Consider the following 19,253-nt stretch of genomic DNA (forward strand, 5'->3'; position numbering starts at 1 on the left):
CTTAGCTATGTGCCCAGGACAAAAATGACATAGATGAAGAAATGTCTGCACTCCCATGTTTATTGTAGCAGTATTCACTATAGCCAAGACAGAATCAAACTAAGTATTCATCAACAGATGAATGGATAAAAAATGAGATATAGATACAAAGTGGAATAGTATTCAACCGTAAAAAAGAACAAACCCCTGTCATTCACAGGAAAATGGATAAGCCTGGAGGACATTATATTAAATGAAATAATCCAGGCACAGGAAGACAAACATCACATGTTCTCACTCGTATGTGGGGGCTAAACAAGCTTATTTTATAGAAGTAGAGAGTAGAACTGTGGTTACTGAGGCTGGGAAGGATGGAGGGAGGAGGGAATAGTGAATTTGGTTAATGGATACAAAATTACAACTAGATAGGAGAAAAAAGTTCTAGTATTCTACAGCACTGTAGGGTGACTATAGATAATATTTTATTGCATAATTTCAAATAGAAATGATTTTAAACATTCCCAACACAATAATAAATGTTTGAGGTGAGAAATATGCTAAATACCCTAAGTCGATCATTACACATTGTATACATGTATCAAAATATCACTCTGTACCCCATAAATATATACAATTATTGTATCCATCAAAAATAATTTTAAAAAGTGAAACAGACATAGTCTTCCTAACATGTTTGATTAAACTCAGTTCCCATTCAAACAAATGCAAGATCATCTAAAAGAATTACCCTTTGTTACCATTTTGAGGAGCCTTTCCAGGAAAAATGCTCTTCCAGTGTAGAATGGAACTCAACCGGTGAGAATTTAAATAACAAAAATTATCTGGAAGTGTCTGAAATGACTTCATAACTCTTCAGTCCAGAATTCTTCTTATGGTATTCGATCCTAAAAATAGAAATAACAAAAATTTGTGAACAAAAATTTGTTTCCACATTAGTTGCAATGTGGACAAAAGGCAAACAACCAAAATTTCCAAAAATAAGAAAAAGATTTTACTGAAGTTCTTCACACTTAAATAATGCAGTCATTAAATAAAACATATTTCTAAAGAGTTTTTCTTGTTGTTATTGGCATATGGACATAAAGATAGGCTTCAGAACTTTACATACAACAGGATTCCAATTTTGTTCCAAACATATGTTTAGGTGTGTAATTATAGACACCCGAAAAGACTAAAGACAGTGCATTAAGATATTAAGAGTGAACCTCTCTACATAGCAGTATAATAAGGGCTTTTATTTTTCTGTTTATATTTTGTTCATCTAAGTCTGATACAATGATGAGTATGTGTAACTTTTGTAATTATAAAAAATAAATCAATTAGGATTTTTAAAAAATGAAGCAGAATGAAGAACGACTTTGGACTAGGACTGACTCAGGATGGAGAGAATTATCCCAAGTGCTTCAGGTGGGGACAGCCAAAGGGTGTGTGTGGGAATGTCCTAGAATTGTGTCATATCCAGAGGGAGCTGCAGGGTGAAGAACAGAGTGTATCATAATGGTCAAGACTTACACAAACTCAGGGCACCCACAACAATTTCCTTAGCTGGGACAGAGGGTACAAATCTTAACTTTAGTTGGCTTTCAAAACTAGGCAACTGAACTGATTAAAAAATTCAAAACTGGGGCAGTGGGTTCAAGTCCTGGCTCTTCTACTAACCAGCTCTGTGGCTGTGGGCATGTGTCTTAACCACTCTGAACCTCATTTGTAAAAGAAATAATATCTTCCTTATAGTATCACTGTGACACTAAATGTAATCATTTTTTCAAGTATTTAACACATATATACATATATCTATACATACATATTCACACACACATATATACACGCACACCTAGACCCTTCCCACCAAGCTTGGAGGGGTGCACTTTGGGATAAAGCCCCTTCCTCACTGCAACTTTTCATAATCCTCTCCATGCTTCATTTCCCATCTCTATCCCTATCCCCATAGTACCATTACTAGGACCACCTGAAGTTTTAGCCCAGAGGCATCTCTTCCCTGTGACCTTCACCTGCAATTTGGAGACATTCCTCTTGAGAGGTTTCTCCTGTCTTGTTTTCTTGGTGAGTTCAGTTTGGCTTCTAAGCAATCGAGGCCCACTTTATGTCCAGCCTGCATGTCAACTAGGAGAAACGTGAAAAATCCTAAACTAAATGTTCTAAGACAAATATCCAAGCAAAATAATAGAAGGCAAAGGGATCATAGGGTACCATCAGATGTGTCTGGGTGAGAGAGCACTCAGGCTGTGACACTGTGCAATGCTACAGAATCAGAAAAAAAGGAAATGCAGCCCAAGACGCTGTGACTTGTCACCCTGCTGCTTCAACATGAGGTCCTGAATCATTTTCCCAGTTCTGTCTGAAGCCAGCCTCAACAGATCATCACAACAATCACCTTAAGTGATGAACACATATGTGTGCCAGGTACTGTGCACAATATTGTCACACCTGATACATCTGGCTTTTTCATTGCATCGTGTTTCTTCCAGTAGGAATTTTGTTTTTCTCCTCAGCTGCCTCCTTTTTTTCTCCTTCTGGGGACATCGTTATTTATATGGCTACTAAACTGAGTAAAGGTGCGACAGGAGTTCCTAAGAAGGTACTATCCAGATGTGTTATGGTTGCCTATATTCTCTTTCCCTGCACAGTTGAAGAGGACAGGTTGGCTGATGATCTTGGTGGGTCCTTGAAAATTCAGCCTAAAGGTCTTGAGCTTAGTTTAAGTAGTGCTCAGTGACTTCTAACAAAAAAGAGCAAGAAAGAAAATTATTCTGTTTCCAGCTTAGAGACTTTCCCAAATTCGAGGCTGGTCACTGATTTATGCTGCCAAGAAGCCTGTTGCTGATTATGCTGGATGCCCCATAAATTAATGAGAGCTGGACTTAGCAGTGACAACGATCGCTGAGTCTGTGGAGCAGAAAATGCAACACTAATATATATCTTTCAGAAATGTCCTTTTGTCTATGTTTGGAGGAGAAAGTGCTGATGAGGATCAATTTCATATTGACTTTAAATTTTTCATTTGACCCAGAGCTCTTTTTATTAAGTAATGCACACGAGAACGTTTCATCCCAGGCCAACTTGATGGCTTGGAGAATTCCCTTCAGAATACGGCAACCTGGATAGAATTTGAAATTCAGTTCATTCATTTATTATTTTATTCATCCTTTAATAATTATTTATTGAGCACCTGCTATGTGCTTAATTCTAAAAACTATGCTAGTCTGTCAGCAAGACACAATCTTCCCTCAAGGAATCTAAAATCTAATGAGCTAGACACACATTAATAAACAATCCTGTCCCAGAGCAGTATGTTTCATTAGCAGGAAGTGCAGGTATAACAGAAGCATGGAGGAAGGACTCCCAGAAGGTATCAGGTACTTGGGAAGCATTTAGTTCTTGTTGAAAGAATGAATGAGTGGATGAATGAATGAATGACATGGCCCTTGAGCTGAGTCATAGAGCAAGGTAGAAATTGCCTAAGCTGAAAAAGAGCTGAAAAGAGCTATAAGCTGAAAAAGAACATGTTCAAAGGCAGCAAGGTGTGATGTTTTAAATATAGCTCAGGTGTGAGGGGAGATAGGAGGTAGGGCTCCAGGTAGTCAAGAACCAGACATAAGGAACTTGGGCGTTAAGTCACCACCTATCTGTGCAAATAGACATACTTGTAGATGACAGAGCAGACCCAAGGGGCCTTACACCTCTTCAGAGAGCAGGCATAACCACACAATAAATGGCTCATCTGGAGGGATTATCTTCAGTGCTTAGTTTGGATATTCAGTAGGTAGTTGAGCTTGCCCTCTCTGGACACTTTCCTGAAGAGGCAGTCCAGTAGAACCAAAGCACTTGCCCTGAGAAAGTTTCAAAGCCAGGTTCACCATCTTAAACTAAGCAGTGAATGTTTCTAGAAGCATGTATCCTGCTTGCTACAAAGCCCTGCTGTGTCTTCAGTTTTGTCTGAATGTTGGGACCACGTTGTAAAATCTCGTGTTTATTGCCTTCCTGCACTCTCTTCAGCTTGTATTTCCCACATTCTTAGTTACTGTCTGTATGTTTGCTAGTGGTGCTGTTTTGTTCTGTTTTAATCTTGTTTGAACCCTCAAGCCAGTTTGGGAAAATGTGACCATCACTCTTCTGAGCATCTACCTCTGGGACGTGGTCCCGGGGCTTTGACTCGCAGGTTAGAAATCTTGTCATGCTCCCCTGAACTTGACTCAATGGCTGCAGTGGCCTGGCTGATTTATGGCTGTTTCTTCCTCTGTTTGATCTTAGCAAACAGAAAGCTGTGATGTAGCGGCTTCATTCTACTCACCTGCTGGCACCTTCGTGTTTGGTCTAATAGCTTGTTAACTGCTCTGAGGACAGGCACTGCCCTTCCTGGCTACCGTCTAGAGTGGTCTCTATGGCAACCGCATCACATCAGGGATGATGCTCATTCTTCAAGGCTTTCCTTCTCCATTTTTCTCTGGTGACTTCTGGGTAACCTGTCATGGTTGGAGCCCTGCCTCACCCTGCCAGGAAGCCACTGCTGATTTAAAGCCTTGCAAAGAAACTTAACAAGACACAGTGCTTTCTTTTGGTCTTGTTGCTTGTTCTGTGTTGCACTTGGTCCAGGCCTGCAGGGACTTGTCATCCCTTCTTTATCATCTCTCTTTTTGGTGTTCCCCAGGTATTGTTCCTGGTTTCTCTTGGAAAGCTTTGACATGGTTTCTCCAGATCTCTGTGTTCATTAATATCATACAGCAGTCCCATCTGAATCCTGACATTCGGTATGTTCTTTGTTTGCCTCATCCACCTTTGTTTACTCATTCACTCTTCTCTTCAGAAGTGACTCCCAAACTGTCTGGTCTTCATCTGTACCAAAGAGACTCGTGTCAAAGAGACTCATATAGACTGTTCAGATATAATATATGAAGAAAGAACTGATTTGTGTGTGATAGGACTCTAGAGTGTTCAGTCTGCCGACAGCATTCAGAGTCCAGCAATAATAGTATTAATAATAGCAAATACTATTATATACAGTATTTATATATAATAACTGTGCATAAATAGTATTACTGTGATAAGAAAATTGCATCTATACAATAATCCTATAAGATGAGTACTCTTACTGTCCCCATGAGGAAACTGAGGCACAGAGGGCTAAGATACATGCTGTAGAGCCCCAGCTATTAAATGGCAGAGCTAGAACTTGAACTCTGGCTCCAGAATTTATGCTGTTCAACCCTTTGCTATACATTGAGCAGTGAGATTGTTTTCTGTACATGTGGTCCCGCCACCGGTAATCACTTACTTCTGCAAGGCTAAATTGTACCCATCTACAATTTCAAGATTAAATGCCACCCGCTTTGTGAAACTATTTGGCTTCCTCTGCATTCAAGATGTAAATTCATTGGTTCACTCAGCAAACATCAAAAGATAGTGATTATAGCTTATTCATTCGTCTACTCCAGTACAAGGATTTTTCAAGTTCTTTCAATGTTACCTTGCTAAGTGCTGTGGCTATGACGATGAATAAGGAGCAAGCAGACCCTGCTCTCACCCTACTCATTTTTTAAAAAAGAACAAGACAACAAAATATAGAGATAGCTTTATACATATAAATATTGATATCTCAGTAATATTTATATATCTCTATGTTTGTCTATCAATTTATTGATCAATAGATATTAAGGGATTTTTCAGTCAATTACTCCTGCCTGTTTGTATGATAAAGTTCACCTCTTTAGCTTGACACCTAAGACCCTTTATGATCTGGCCTTAGATTCCTTTACTTAGGAATCTTATCTCAGATTCCTCTACAGTCTCCATCTGGAGGCTGAACACTCTAGAGTCCTATCACACATAAATCAGAACAGGGGGCTCAGTTCTTGCTTCTTGTTCTCTAACCATCCAGTCCAGACCTAGTCTCCCAGAAAGTGTTTACTCACTGGAAACTATCCAGGCCCAGTCACACCACCCTGCTTTGGCTCAGCCTTTTTCTGTACTTCAAGTTCCCTTTTCATACTTCCCATTTCACATTTCTTCTTTTCCAAACCCTTTCCAAACATGAAGTCCAGGTTTAAACATCCCTTCTCTATGGAACATCCAAAATCATCTTCTTATTCACACTCCTGTCAGTGAGGAATTAATCAATCCTTCCTCTGGGCTCCACAACACTGACCATACCCCTCTGGTACAGCAGCACCTCCAAACCCAAGGTCAGCTGTCCGTTACATGTTGTTCTCCCAATGGGGACTGCGGACCCCTTGAAGATGAGGAATGGGCCCTATTTCTTGCTGCATTCAAAGAACCAAGCACAGTGACCAGTAGGTAGTTATCTCAGTCCATTTGAGTTGCTATAACAAAATAGCAAAACTTAATAGCTTATAAACAACAGAAATTTATTTCTCACAGTTCTAAAGGCTGGGAATTCCAAGATCAAGGCTTCAGCAGATTTGGTGTCTGATGAGTATCTACTTCCTGGTTCATAGATATACCTCTCACTGTGTCCTCACATGGGAGAAGGGATGAGGAGTCTCTTTGGGGCCTCTTTTTATAAGGGCACTAATCTGTTCATAAGGGCTCCACTTCCATGAGCTAATTATGTCCCAAAGTCCCTGCCTCTTAATACCATCACATTGGAAATTAGGTTTCAACATATGAGTTTTAGGGAAACATATACATTCAGATCATAGGAGTGCTATTCTTCTATCATACTATTTAACTATTAATAATAATAACTTTTAAAGTATTTGATTGCCATCAACATCTGGCATTCTGATAAGCGTTTCATTTATTTCATTTTGTCATAAGAATCCTATGATGTAGATTATGATATATACAATTGTTAACTCCATTTTACATATGAGGAAGCTAAGGCTTAGGGACTATACAATACCTGCTCTGAGTCACAGTCCCCTAAATAGCAAGGTCTGACTGGATACCCTACATTTTGGTGTCTGTTGAATGAACAAATAAACTTACATCTTGAGCACAGAGAAAGGAAGTGATCTAGGAGAGCTGTCACTCCTGTAGTGCCTATAGTTTTATACACACATACTCATACATGTATACACGCAGTTATGTAATTCAGTTCCTAAATGTGGAAAAGGAAACCACAGAAGGATTCTATAAAATTCTGATAAAAAGACCACCAGTTGCAAGCTGCATATTTTTACTTTTTTTAGAAGCTGTCTTTGTGTTTAGGTGAAGCTGTTGACAAACCTAGAGCAAAACTGTCTTTTAGATGCTTATAAACCAGAAGGGTTAGAGGTGGAGTCCATAAAACCTGTTTGGATCCCAGCTTTGCCATGGCTTCTATGTGACCTTGAGCAAGACACTTAACCTTGCTGAAGTTTAGCATAGTGATTGATGTGCAGGTTCTACAATCAGATGAGCTGGTTTAAATAACCCAGCTCTAAGCTTACTAGCTGTGTGATCTTCGGAAAGATAATTTCTCTGTGCTTCAGTTTTCCCATTTGTAAAATGGGTACAATATAGTAATAACATTTATCTCATATGATTGATGTGATAATTAAATAAATCAATTCACTTGAAGGATTTAAAACAGCACCAGATACCCATGAAACTATTATTACCTCTTAGATAGTTATATCTATTTCAGGGGGATGTTGTGATAAGCAATGATTAATATATTTGTGACCCACTAAGATTTCTGAAGGCTTTGGTCTGGAGCTAGCACAACAACTCTTCCAACACATTCCATTGGTGAGACCCATAGGTCCAGCTAGGACTCAGGGAGCTGTGGAAGGAAGTAAGCATAGGTATAAAGGCAGGAGGTGTGGCTTACCGGGGGCCACAAGGAGCAGATTCCCACATCAGAAGACATAATTTGGGCTGTGGATCTAGGTCAGGGTCAATGGGTGGAATGCAGGCAAAGGAGCTCTCAGCAATTTCACCCATCAACATTCATATATTTTACTCACAGAAGAGCCCTCAGGCCTCCACTCAGAATCTGTTTCGCATTTTCTACAAAATTCTAACCAAGTGCTAGTAGATGCTTTCTAAGGCCACAAGAAACCAGAAGAATGCTTTAGAGATGAAACCGATTCTACAGACAGGTGCTGTGGCAACAAAAAAAGGGTGTAAAGTGACAAAAACAAAATGTAAAAAACTATAAGATGAAAAATATCTTAAAATGAAGAGCAAATGAGGACATTTAAAACACAGACCACCCTACACACAAAGGTGTATACTTCCCACAGATGACATTTCTGTCATCAGATGTTAGGTGGAGAATACATACCCTTACCTTTCCAATCCCTTCATTGGTGATGAAGAGGAGGAGGGTGATATTGCTGCTGCTCCTCCAAAGAGGCAGGGATCCTGGTATATCTCATTCACAAGGAAAGCCCATGACTGGCACTTTTAGGTGTTAAAGCTATTGTCAGCCATTTACTGAATGGTTTACTGTTTTTGGGTGCTATACTAAATGCTTTTCAAATATCATGAGAGTCTGCTTTGCAATTGATAAATTCTCCTTGCCAATGTCAACTCTTTTGTCTTTATCAAGATCACCCTCTTTTACAGATGAGAAAATTGAGACTTGGCAAGATGTGAGTTTGTCTAATTGTCAAATTGGGATACCAACCGATATGGTTCTGTCTCATAGTCCAGTGTCCTTTTTCTGTTCCCCATTCATTCCAGATTATAGTAAATTTTGTCCAAATCATTCACTCATTTAGCACATTTACTGAGTATGTGCTGTATGCCTAGCAGAGTCTGGGACCAGCCTCTGCCTCGTCATGCTCAGTTATTTTGCTCTTACTATGTACTGTGCATTCTTATATGCATAATATAAATTCATTTTTCACAACAGCTATGTGAGTTAATTACTCCTGCCCATATTGCAGATGAGAAAACTAAGCTCAGAGAGGTTAAGTGAGTTTCCCAAGATCCCGTAGTGGAAAGTGCTAGAGCTGAGATTCCAATACAAGTCTATGTAATGCCTAAGTCCGTTGTCTTTCCACCCATCACATCAAATGCTTCCTCCATCATTCTCCAATAAAACGGCTTCTTAGTTGTATTCCAGCCATCTCCCCATTAGGCTGGCCCCATAACTCTATGCCGCCCCAAGTGCAGAGCCTAGAATGAGGCTGAAGATGTGTTGGCACTCACGGACAGGACCGAGTTTTCCACAGCAAACACCGAGACATACACATAGGTCTAGGCTAACATTTACTGTGGGGCCTAATATTTAATGTATGCCTCCTGTATGCACCTGGCCTTGCATAAGCCACTTAGGTATAGTACATTTCATCATATCAAACCTGCAAGGTAGGTACGATTGCCCCCATTATACAGAGGAGGAAACAGAAGCTCAGAGAGGGTAAGTATTTTTCCAAAACTCATCCAGTTTGCCTAACTCCAGCACATTGTCCAATCCTCCAGACAGCTTCAGAGAGGGTTTGACATAGTCTGTGAAGAACTTAATTAAAAAAGATGCAGCCCAAGCTGCACCTTGGAAAACTTCTCATGCAGCCAGGATAAGTATACCGAGAGTCAGCGAACATGTTATGATAGTTATGATTAGGTTTCCATGTACTTCTCAAATCAGATGTGTAAATATAATCAAGAGCATTTCTCTTGGCAGCACAGACCTCCAACAGATTCTACCCAGCATCCTAGTTCTGAGAGAAGTAATAAATTAGCTCTAATTAGCTTTCCCACATGCTGAAGTAAGTTTCTCTTGTCACCACTTTGCAAACAGGAGAGAGGGAGACTCCACTGGCCTTCTAAGGAGTGTGGTCTGTGGTGGTTAGGAGGGTAGCAGGCCTAGCTGGCACATGACTTTGACTTCTATTACCTTGTGTGGCTGTGGACAAGCCATTTTTATCCTCCGGCCTTCGTTTTTTCCTTATGTAAAATGAGGAGCTCAGAGTGGGCTCCTTCTCCTCTTTCACAGGAAGAGTCCATGACTCTACTGTCCTGGAGAATTTTCCAGCTTAAAGTGTCAACTTTGTTTGTGCATGAATAGAGTTATTGAGTACCTACTATTTATCAGGCATTGACCTTGAAACTGGAGATACAAGGATGAACATTAACTTGGTTTTGTCTGTAGGAAACTTCCATTCCAAAGTGAGAATAATAATAACAGCTACTCATTCCTAAATGCCAGGAACTTAGCCATGGCCATTAAATACATTATCTCATTTAATTCCTGCAGGTAATTGTTGTTACCTGCATTTTACCCATGAGGAAATACTCTCAGAGAGGAAGGATAAGTCACTTTTCCTTAGTTTTACTGGCAGTAAAGGATGGAACTGTAATTTCAATTCAGAGTCTGATCTGTTGTCTACTAGATTATATTACCTTGCTCAGAATGAGTTGGATATCATAAAAGAAACAGAGATAACAAGTCTTAGGGAGTCCAGGGGATACTGAGATGTATTCCATCTGGGTGATCGGGGATAGCTTTGGTTAAGATGGTGTTTGAACAGAACCTTGAAGGAAAAAAATCTTGAAGGCATCAAGATGCCTTCTGAATACATGAAGATGGAAGAAGAAAAACAGTTTAGGTGGAAGAGTCAAGACACAGAGGTAAGAAAGGAAAGCACTGGGCACCAATAAGGAAGAATGTGTTGTATAGAGGAAGCCTAGCAGAACATGAGCCTGGGCTCTATGCTACATTCATTGAAAGGGCGTAAAGTGCCTACTGTGTGTCAGGCACAGTGATAGCCTCTGGGAATAACACTGAGAACAATACAGAGTCCACATCCTCAAGGAACTCAATAGTCTATTGCAGTGGTTCTCCACTGGGGGCAATTTTGCCCCTGGCTGACCTTTGGAAATGTCTACGGATAGTTTTGTTTGGGCTGTAAAATACCCTAAAATACACAGGACAGCTCTCCACACCACATAATTGTCTGTCCTAAAAGGTCAGTAACTCCAACGCAATGACAAGACCAGGCCAGCTCATGGGGAATTTTGTAGGCCAGGCTGAAGAATTTGCCCATGCCTTTTTCAGATCAGATGGCCTCTGGCAACCAAAACAGCAGAAATGACAACAGGAAAATCTTTCCATTGCAAATGACCTCCTAGCACAAAAGAAACCAGTCTAGTTGCTTAAGCAATTTTGTTACAGGCCTAGAACACCCTGAAAATGCTCTTCTACCGCCCCTGGTTCAAAACCACACAGAGCTTATGAGAATATACAGCACACCAGAAGGAAATGTCAGATGGCTTCTTCCTTATTAATCAAATTAATAGTGCCTCTGCAGAAATTCTGCACAGCTGAGGAATTTATTACAAATTACCTAATCACTTCATTTTCCCATGAAAAGTAAATAGACTGAACCATGCCTAGTCCTCTCATCCTGAGTATTTCAGTGTACCAGAGCTGGGCTGGAGCTTATCTACTAAGTTAAACAGTATTTACTGGACCTAGCTAGCGAGTATCACTGTGGTAGAACTTTACTGCATTTGAAAATGCAAGTCCAATTTTCATGGTTATCTCAAGCACACCCAGTGCCATTCTGCTTTTCTAGTGCTGGTTAAGAGGAAAACAGGGATTCATTTGTGGCTGTGAGGAGACGTCAGATGCCAATCCAAGAAAGAAAAGATAATGACCAGGGCACTCTGCAGCATCACAGAAAGGGCACTGGATTTGCAATCTGGTGTGCTTGTTTGACTATCACCTCTGTCCTTAGCTGTGCAAACTTGGGCAAGCCATTCACTTAACCTCTCTGAACCTCAGTGTCTTTATCTAGAAAAATGGAGAGCCCTGGAATTATTCAGATTAATTGTGGAGAGGCAACATGGCCACACTTAGCACAAAGCAAGCACTCAGAGAATTGTAGATGATGGTGTCGGGTTGTTTCCCACCCAGATCTAGCTGCAGAGATGTGGGTTGTGACAAAAAATGAGGCTCTGCTGTTCCAGTTTAGTTACTTTTTTGTCTATTAAGGGAAGAAGAAAAGAGAGGGTTTGACATAGTCTGTGAAGAACTGTGCATTAAGATATTAAGAGCGAACCTCTCTACATAGCAGTATAATAAGGGCTTTTATTTTTCTGTTTATATTTTGTTCATCTAAGTCTGATACAATGATGAGTATGTGTAACTTTTGTAAATATAAAAATTAAATCAATTAGGATTTTTAAAAAATGAAGCAGAATGAAGAATGACTTTGGACTAGGACTGACTCAGGATGGAGAGAATTATCCCAAGTGCTTCAGGTGGGGACAGCCAAAGGGTGTGTGTACTAGTCCTTGTAGACTAACAGCTTCTTAGCAATTCATATAGTTCAGGCAGTGTCTCTGGGTCCATGCAGAGGCTGGCAAGTGAATTCTTGACAGATTGGAGGGAATAGGAAGAAAAATCAATTAAAAGGGCTTTTCAGTGGATGAGGGGTGGCAAATGCCAGGGTTAATCCCGAAGGGACACCCATATTTCCATAAGAGGCGAGGCCTTCCCTTTAACCCGTTGGCACCACGAGTTGGAGTTTTCTGGGGTGAAGTCCATTACTGGCAATGGGCGTGCCGTGTGTGATTAATGACCGTGGTTACGGGCCAGTTAGCAACGGAGAGCTCCATCCATCTCACTTCATGGAAGCATCACATACCATTTATTGTCTGCAGGCAGGATGTGTTCCTTTGCAATTAGGTAAATGCCTTCTTTCTAAGTAGGTGTGGTGATTCCTGCATTAGTGCCCCATGCCTCCACCTGACATCCAACAGAAAGGCAAAGGCTGAGAGAGCCCAAGAAGAAAAAGGTAGTGACCATGTCCAATGCTATTTCATGACCTCAAATAAACTTGGCCCAGGAGCTTTCACCTGCTCTCAGCTACCTTCTTTCAAGGCGACATTTAGCCCAGGGAGTTCATAAATACGATGGTTTTAAAGTCCATTCAAGGGAAAGAAGGAAGGGCACAGCATGTTAAACACAATCCTGTGCTCATTTTCTGCTATTAAAAGAAAGCCTTCAAAACTAATCTTTTAAAAATAATACCTATCATTTGTGGAGTGCTTCCTCTGTGCAGACACTGTGCTGCCCTCATAAGAGCTCTGTAAGGCGTGCCCAAATCATCCTCATTTACAGTCAGGGAAACTGAGGTGTCAAGAAGAAAAAGAACTTCTTCTGGGTTAGATAGCTGGAAAACACTATGCTGAGACCCACAGTCCTGCTCTGGAATTGTACTCTTCACTAAGGTGCTGTACTGAAATTCTGTCTCCATAGAAGAACATGAACCAGCACTCAGAGAATGACAAACTACAGATACATGGCCTTTAGGAAAACCCACCACACAAGAGGAAATGGAGAGCATTAATTTACCCCATAGTTGTTTATTGAAAATCCACTATAGTCAGATGTCGTGCTAAGTTCCGAGGATGTAAATGAATAGGAGAGATGGTCTCGGAGTTCACCCTGTACCTGTGAAGAGGAACGGTAACAGTAACAACAGTGACAGCTGCTATTAGGTTGGTGCAAAAGTAATTGTGTTCTTTGGCATTAATGTACAGCTAATGCTATACTAATTATTTCATATACATTATTGTATTTAGTCTTCATAATCAATGAGGAATGAGTCATAATTATCCACATTTTGTAAATGAAGAAATAGTGGCAAGAAAAGTTTGCGTCCCCACAAAATTCATATGTTGAAATCCTCTGCTCTCATGAATGGGATCAGTGCCGCTATAAAAGAGACCACAGTGATCTAGCTGGCTCCCTCCACCATGTGAGGACACAGCTGGAAGGTACCATCTTTGAATCAGAGAGCTGGCTATCACGAAACACCAAATCTGCTGGCACCTTAATTTTGGGTTTCCCAGACCCCTATAAAAAATATTCTGCTGTTTACAAGCCACCCAGTGTATGACATTTTGTTATAGCAGCCCATAAAGAATAAGAGAGTTTAACTAACCTGGCCAAGTTTATACAGCCAGTAGGTAGTAGATCTATGCTTCGAATCCACACAGTCTAACTCTAGCTTGTGCTTTTAAAATACTGAACAAATAATTACAAATGTGTTGAGATTTCCTGAGAGCACGGCAGTGAGCAGATGGGGATAGTGAGGTGATGACGAGCATTTAGAACAGGAGGGACAAGTGCAGCCTTGGGGAAAGAGGAGAGAGCCAATAATGAAGAGGTGGCTTCATTATGCCCAGTCAACCTGAAGAGCGCACATGTTTGAAACCATGTAAAGGCGAGTATTGCTGGAGTATTGATACCAAGAAGAATGGCATGATTTGGAGTTGGGTGTGTGGGTCAGAGAGACCAACATATTTAGGGCCCAGTGGGCTGTGTTACATTTTATCATATGGACCTGAAGCAAGAGAGGGAGGGGCTACGCCAGAAATAGCTAATTATCCACCAAAAAGTTGTGGTCTTCATTCTATAAAGTGCGGTTGTCCCTAGGGGCAGCTGTCTCAACAAGTACTGCCTTTTCTGGCTCCTCCCTTGTTTCCCAAGTGCATGCACATGATTATTTCTTGCCAAAGAATGTGAATGGAAGTGATGTGTATTGTTCCAAGGCTGGGGTTTTGAAGAGGCAGATATGACTTTTCTGGGTTCTTTTTACATTTCTACTCCCTGGAAGGAGACATCTGTGAGCCCCTAGGTGATGACCAAGCCACAAGGTGAAAGAAGCCTGCCTGGTTCCCTGAATCACCATTTGGCACACACTTCCACGTGCAAGGGATTTATTTGCAAACGAGAAGTAAACTTCTACAGGGTTAAGCCGCTGTCATACTGAGGTTTATTTGTTACAGTAGGTAGCATTAGAATATCTAATTACAGGGACTTCTTTGGTATTTTAAAGATATCTTTATATAGCACTTTCATGGTTTACAAAGCATTGTTTCATTACGAATAAGCAAGAAGGGGCTGGGTAGAGTGGCTCATGCCTGTAATCCCAGCATTTTGGGAGGCTGAGGCATGAGGATCACTTGAGCCCAGGAGTTCGATGCCAGCCTGGGCAACAGAGTTCGATACCAGCCTGGGCAACATAGTGAGACCCTGTGTCTATAATATAAATAAATAAATAAATAATTTTTTTAAAACAATAAGAAATTAGATACAGTACACATAACTGTGAGGTTAAGTAACTTACCCCCAATCATACTGCTGGAGTCTTCACAAACCCATGCACCCTCACTTGCCCACTGGATGCGCATAAGCTCAGGATCAAAAGTCAAGCAGTTCTGATAGATTTGAGTCTCTTCGTCAGCTAATTATTTGCTGTGATTTTTCAGCAACTTATGTAGTTTGTCTCAATTTCCTTAGCTATAAAATGAGAATGAGACTAGCTCTTGTCTTATGGGGTTGCTCTAAGCATTAAATCTCATAGTCAAGATCATGATGCATAGAGAAGTTTTAATAAGAGGAAGTTATGTTATTGTTATCACTACACCATTACGGAAAGACTTACTTTAGACTCCCACCATTACCCCCCATTTCCTTATAGGCCTTGCATTTCTTCTCCAGAAGGGAGTCATCTTCCCCAACATCCACATGACACATACTTGGTTCACTCAGGTTCCTACTCAAATTGCTCTTCAGAGGACCTTCACAGACAATGTCAAATAGGCCCCTGCCTTGCCACCCACTCCTTACTCTGCTCTCCTTTTTCTTCCTAGCACACATCATCTCCTGATATTATAGAGTTTTCATGTATGTATTAATGTCCCATTTCATTCCACTAGAATGGGAGCACTTTGACAGCAGGGATTTTATCTCTTGTTCAGAGCTGTATCTCTGGCATCTAGAATAGTGTCTGGCATAAAGTGGGAGCCCAATACACATTTGATGAATGAATAAAGGAATAAATGATGATTGTGTCACATGTGAGCTATGTTCCAGGTCCTATATTAATTTCAGTTCTTATTGTTTCTTTTTCTTTGGTGATGCCCTAGTGGATCATTCATCAATCCAAAGCTTATGTGCAAATTTTGTTCTTTTTCTCCTCTTTAAATGCTACCCACTCCACCTCCAAGAGCTCTTGTTTCTAATATGCTTCCATAACACCTCTGTTCCTGAGACAGGAGATCTGTAACCTTCCCAGATTGGGTGATGGGCCCTGGCCTCAATGCCCAGCCATTCATTGTGGCATTCATCACCATCACTGTAGAACACATACAATTTCACACCACCCAAGTTGTCAAAGCCTAGAGATCAGAATTATCGCTCAGTAAACTTGACTGGACTACAGGGCCATCTTGCTATATGATCACTTTTCCACCAAGATTTTTAAGTTCTGTTGGGGTATATTTGATGTATAATAAACTGTATATATTTGAAATATATAATTTGATGAGATTTGATACATGTATACACCTGTGAAACCATCACTACATTTAAAATGATAAATATATCCTTCATAGCCCAAAGTTTTCTTATGTTCCTTTATAACCTAACCCCCCTTACACATCCCCCATACACACCTCCCCCATACCTAGGCAACCACTGGTTTACTTTCTACCACTGCAGTTAGTTTTCATTTCCTAATAGTTTATAGAAATTGAATCATATGTATAAAATCTTTGGGTTCTTTATCTCAGCATAGCATTATGATTTACATCTATATTGTCAAACATATTAATAGTTCCTTTTTATTGCTATTTAGTACTTAATTGTATGGATATACTATAGTGAGTTTGTCCACTCACCTGTTGGACACTTGACAAGTTTCTAGTTTTTAGCAATTACCACAAAGCTGCTACGGTCATTTGTGCACAAGTCTTTGTGTGGGCATATGTTGTCATTTTCCTTGGATAAATACCTAGAAGTGGGATTGCTGGTTTGCATGATAGGTCTATTTTCAACTGTTTAAAAAGTCACTGAACTTGTTTCCAAAGAAGTTTTAACATTTTACATTCCTTCCAGCAGTGTGAGAGTCTCAGTGTCCCTGTTTCTTGCCAACACCTGGTTAGTCTGATTAATTTTAGTCAGTTTAGTAGGTTGTAGTGGTATCTCATTATGCTTTAGCTTGTAACTTCCTAATAATAAATAAGTGATTTTCAGCATCTTTGAATGTATTTGTCATCTTTATCTCTCCTTTGGTAGAATTCACATTTTTAAGGAGTTATCTTATTTTAGAGTTGTAAGAATATCTAAAAATATTTTGTATAATCCAGAAAGAAGTTCTTTGTCACATAAATCTTTTTCAAATATTTTCTTCCAGCCTGTGCCTTGCCCTTTCAATTTCCTTTCCAAGTTCCCTGAGCGGAGCAGTTTTGTTTCATTCTCCCTTCATATTCCTAGAAACAAGAACACAGCAATTGTTAACATTGAAAATGTTATGTAATTTCAGTTCAATGATGAGAAAAGCTCTAACTTTAAATACTTCATAGCCAAGCACATGAAAGGTGACTGTTTCCTCAATTTACCAATCTGCAAAATCAAGATAATATTGTCTATTTCATGAAGTTGTGAAAGTTGACTTTGTTTCCTCAATTTACCAATGTGCAAAATCAAGATAATACTATCTATTTCATGAGGCTGTTGTCAGAATGAACAATAGTGAATAAATTACCCAGACCCGTGCTTAGCATATAGTAAGATTTCAGTAAGTAATAGCTTGATTTTATTCTGTAACCTTAGGGAACAGAAGTGAGACCAAAGGGTAGAAATCTTAAAGATTCAGATTGTTTCAATTTAGTGAATTATTTTCCATTGCAGTCAATTAATGAAATAAAATAGGCAGCCATAGAAGCTGCTGAACTTCCCATCACGAGGAGCATTTAAGCAGAGAAAGCATAACCATGTGAGCAGGTTATAGAAGAGATTATTGCTACCTTCAGAGAAATACTGGACTTCTCATGTCTCTCCTATTCCTGAAAATGGTTTGGTTCTTGGTAGGAGATAATAATGACAATAGCATATCTTCATATTTAATATGTATTATATATTATAGTATTTATAATACATATTATAAAATATACATATATACTATGATATGTTATATAATACTAGTAATTATTAATGATATAATATTGTGTGAAGCACTTAAAAACTATTCTATTATTTAATCATAACGACCCTTTGAGATAGAGGTAAATATTAGTTCTATTTAATAGATTAGAAAAATGAGTTCAGAGGTGTTAGATAGCTTCCCTAATAGTACATGGCACAGAAAAGGAAGGCCTTGAATGCAGGTTGGCAATGGACTGAATGTTTCTGTCCTTGTAGAATTCATATGTTGAAATCTTATTCCCAGTGTATGGTATTTAGAGGCAGGGCCTTTACCAGGTAAGTAGGTCATGAAGGTGGAGCCCTCATGACTGGGATTAGCACCCTTGTAAGAAGAGGCTAGACAGCTAGCTGCAATCTGTAACCCAGAAGAAGACCCTCATCAGAATCTGACCATGCTGGCACCCTGACCTCAGGCTTCCAGCCTCCTGAACTGTAAGAAATATATTTCTCTTGTATATAAGCCATCCAGTTTATGGTACTTTGTTATAGCAAGCAAGAAAGTACCATAAACTAAGACAAGGTCCGTCTGAGTAAAGTCCATGCTTACAGCCCAGGTGCTCTGTGGCCAGTGAGCTCCTGCTTACTCATGGCTATGGGCGAGTGCTGCTGAAACAAACTTTTCTCCAACACCTGTGTCCCTATATTCTCTCACCTCCCCCACCCTCGGCTGTAGCATGTCTCTGAGTCAGTGGGAATGAGTATTTAGGTCTTGGTCCACAGCTGCAGAATTCCACTGCTGTTTGCTCAACAGGTCACCCCATGAAGTGGCCAAAAACCAAGGCTGCCATGCCTGAGGTCAGCTACCCAACTCACTCTCCACCTGGCAGTACCAGCTGGATCTCAGCTTCTTGAAGAAGTAACATTCACCATCTCCAGTTGGAATAGGTCTTTCCTGGGCTTTTCCTCTGGCATATGGAGTGTTTATTTGTTTTGGAAGGCCTCAAAAGTGGCAGCTTTCTCATCACACAGCAGGATGGAATGTCCCCATTTGGTGCCTGTCCATCCAGCCCACAATATTTATGCTGTTATTGCAAAGCTGTTGGCCCCTTAGATCCTAATCATCCAAAGACACTTTGGTGGCTTCTTAAAAACCTAGGCCTGTTCTTCTGCAAGCAAGTGCCTGCCTCACTGTCATCCTGATTACCAGCTCCTGTTGGCAAAAGAACCATTATGATGTGAACCAGATTGTACCAAACAGACGTTACCTAGCAACCAGCGAGAGCCACCAGGATTCATCCTTGTGTTCCAAACACTGTGTGGAATTCCTTAAGCATCTTGGACACAATGGAGACTAAAAGCATGCCATGAGGGAGCCTTAAGAGAATGGCTTTGGAGTCAG

At 40.2% G+C, this 19,253-nt stretch overlaps 1 protein-coding gene and 1 long non-coding RNA gene across 5 annotated transcripts in view; one reads left to right on the forward strand and one right to left on the reverse strand.

The window, feature by feature from the left end:
• Window positions 1-19,253, forward strand: part of DAB1 (DAB adaptor protein 1) — a 1,047,542-nt gene that overhangs the window by 148,983 nt on the left and 879,306 nt on the right. The gene's annotated exons all lie outside the window — the stretch shown is intronic.
• Window positions 1,967-19,117, reverse strand: LOC129458570 (uncharacterized). Of its 2 annotated transcripts, none has more exons than XR_008649662.2 (5): window positions 18,728-19,117; window positions 16,609-17,199; window positions 15,054-15,226; window positions 13,274-13,372; window positions 1,967-2,124 (listed from the first exon to the last, which is right to left on the reverse strand). It is a non-coding gene; the product is annotated as an uncharacterized lncRNA (long non-coding RNA). The 2 variants fall into 2 exon arrangements; XR_008649660.2 differs by lacking the exon at window positions 1,967-2,124 and adding an exon at window positions 12,215-12,664.

This window comes from Symphalangus syndactylus, chromosome 19 (assembly GCF_028878055.3).
Source record: "Symphalangus syndactylus isolate Jambi chromosome 19, NHGRI_mSymSyn1-v2.1_pri, whole genome shotgun sequence".
Classification (NCBI taxonomy): Eukaryota; Metazoa; Chordata; class Mammalia; order Primates; family Hylobatidae; genus Symphalangus; species Symphalangus syndactylus.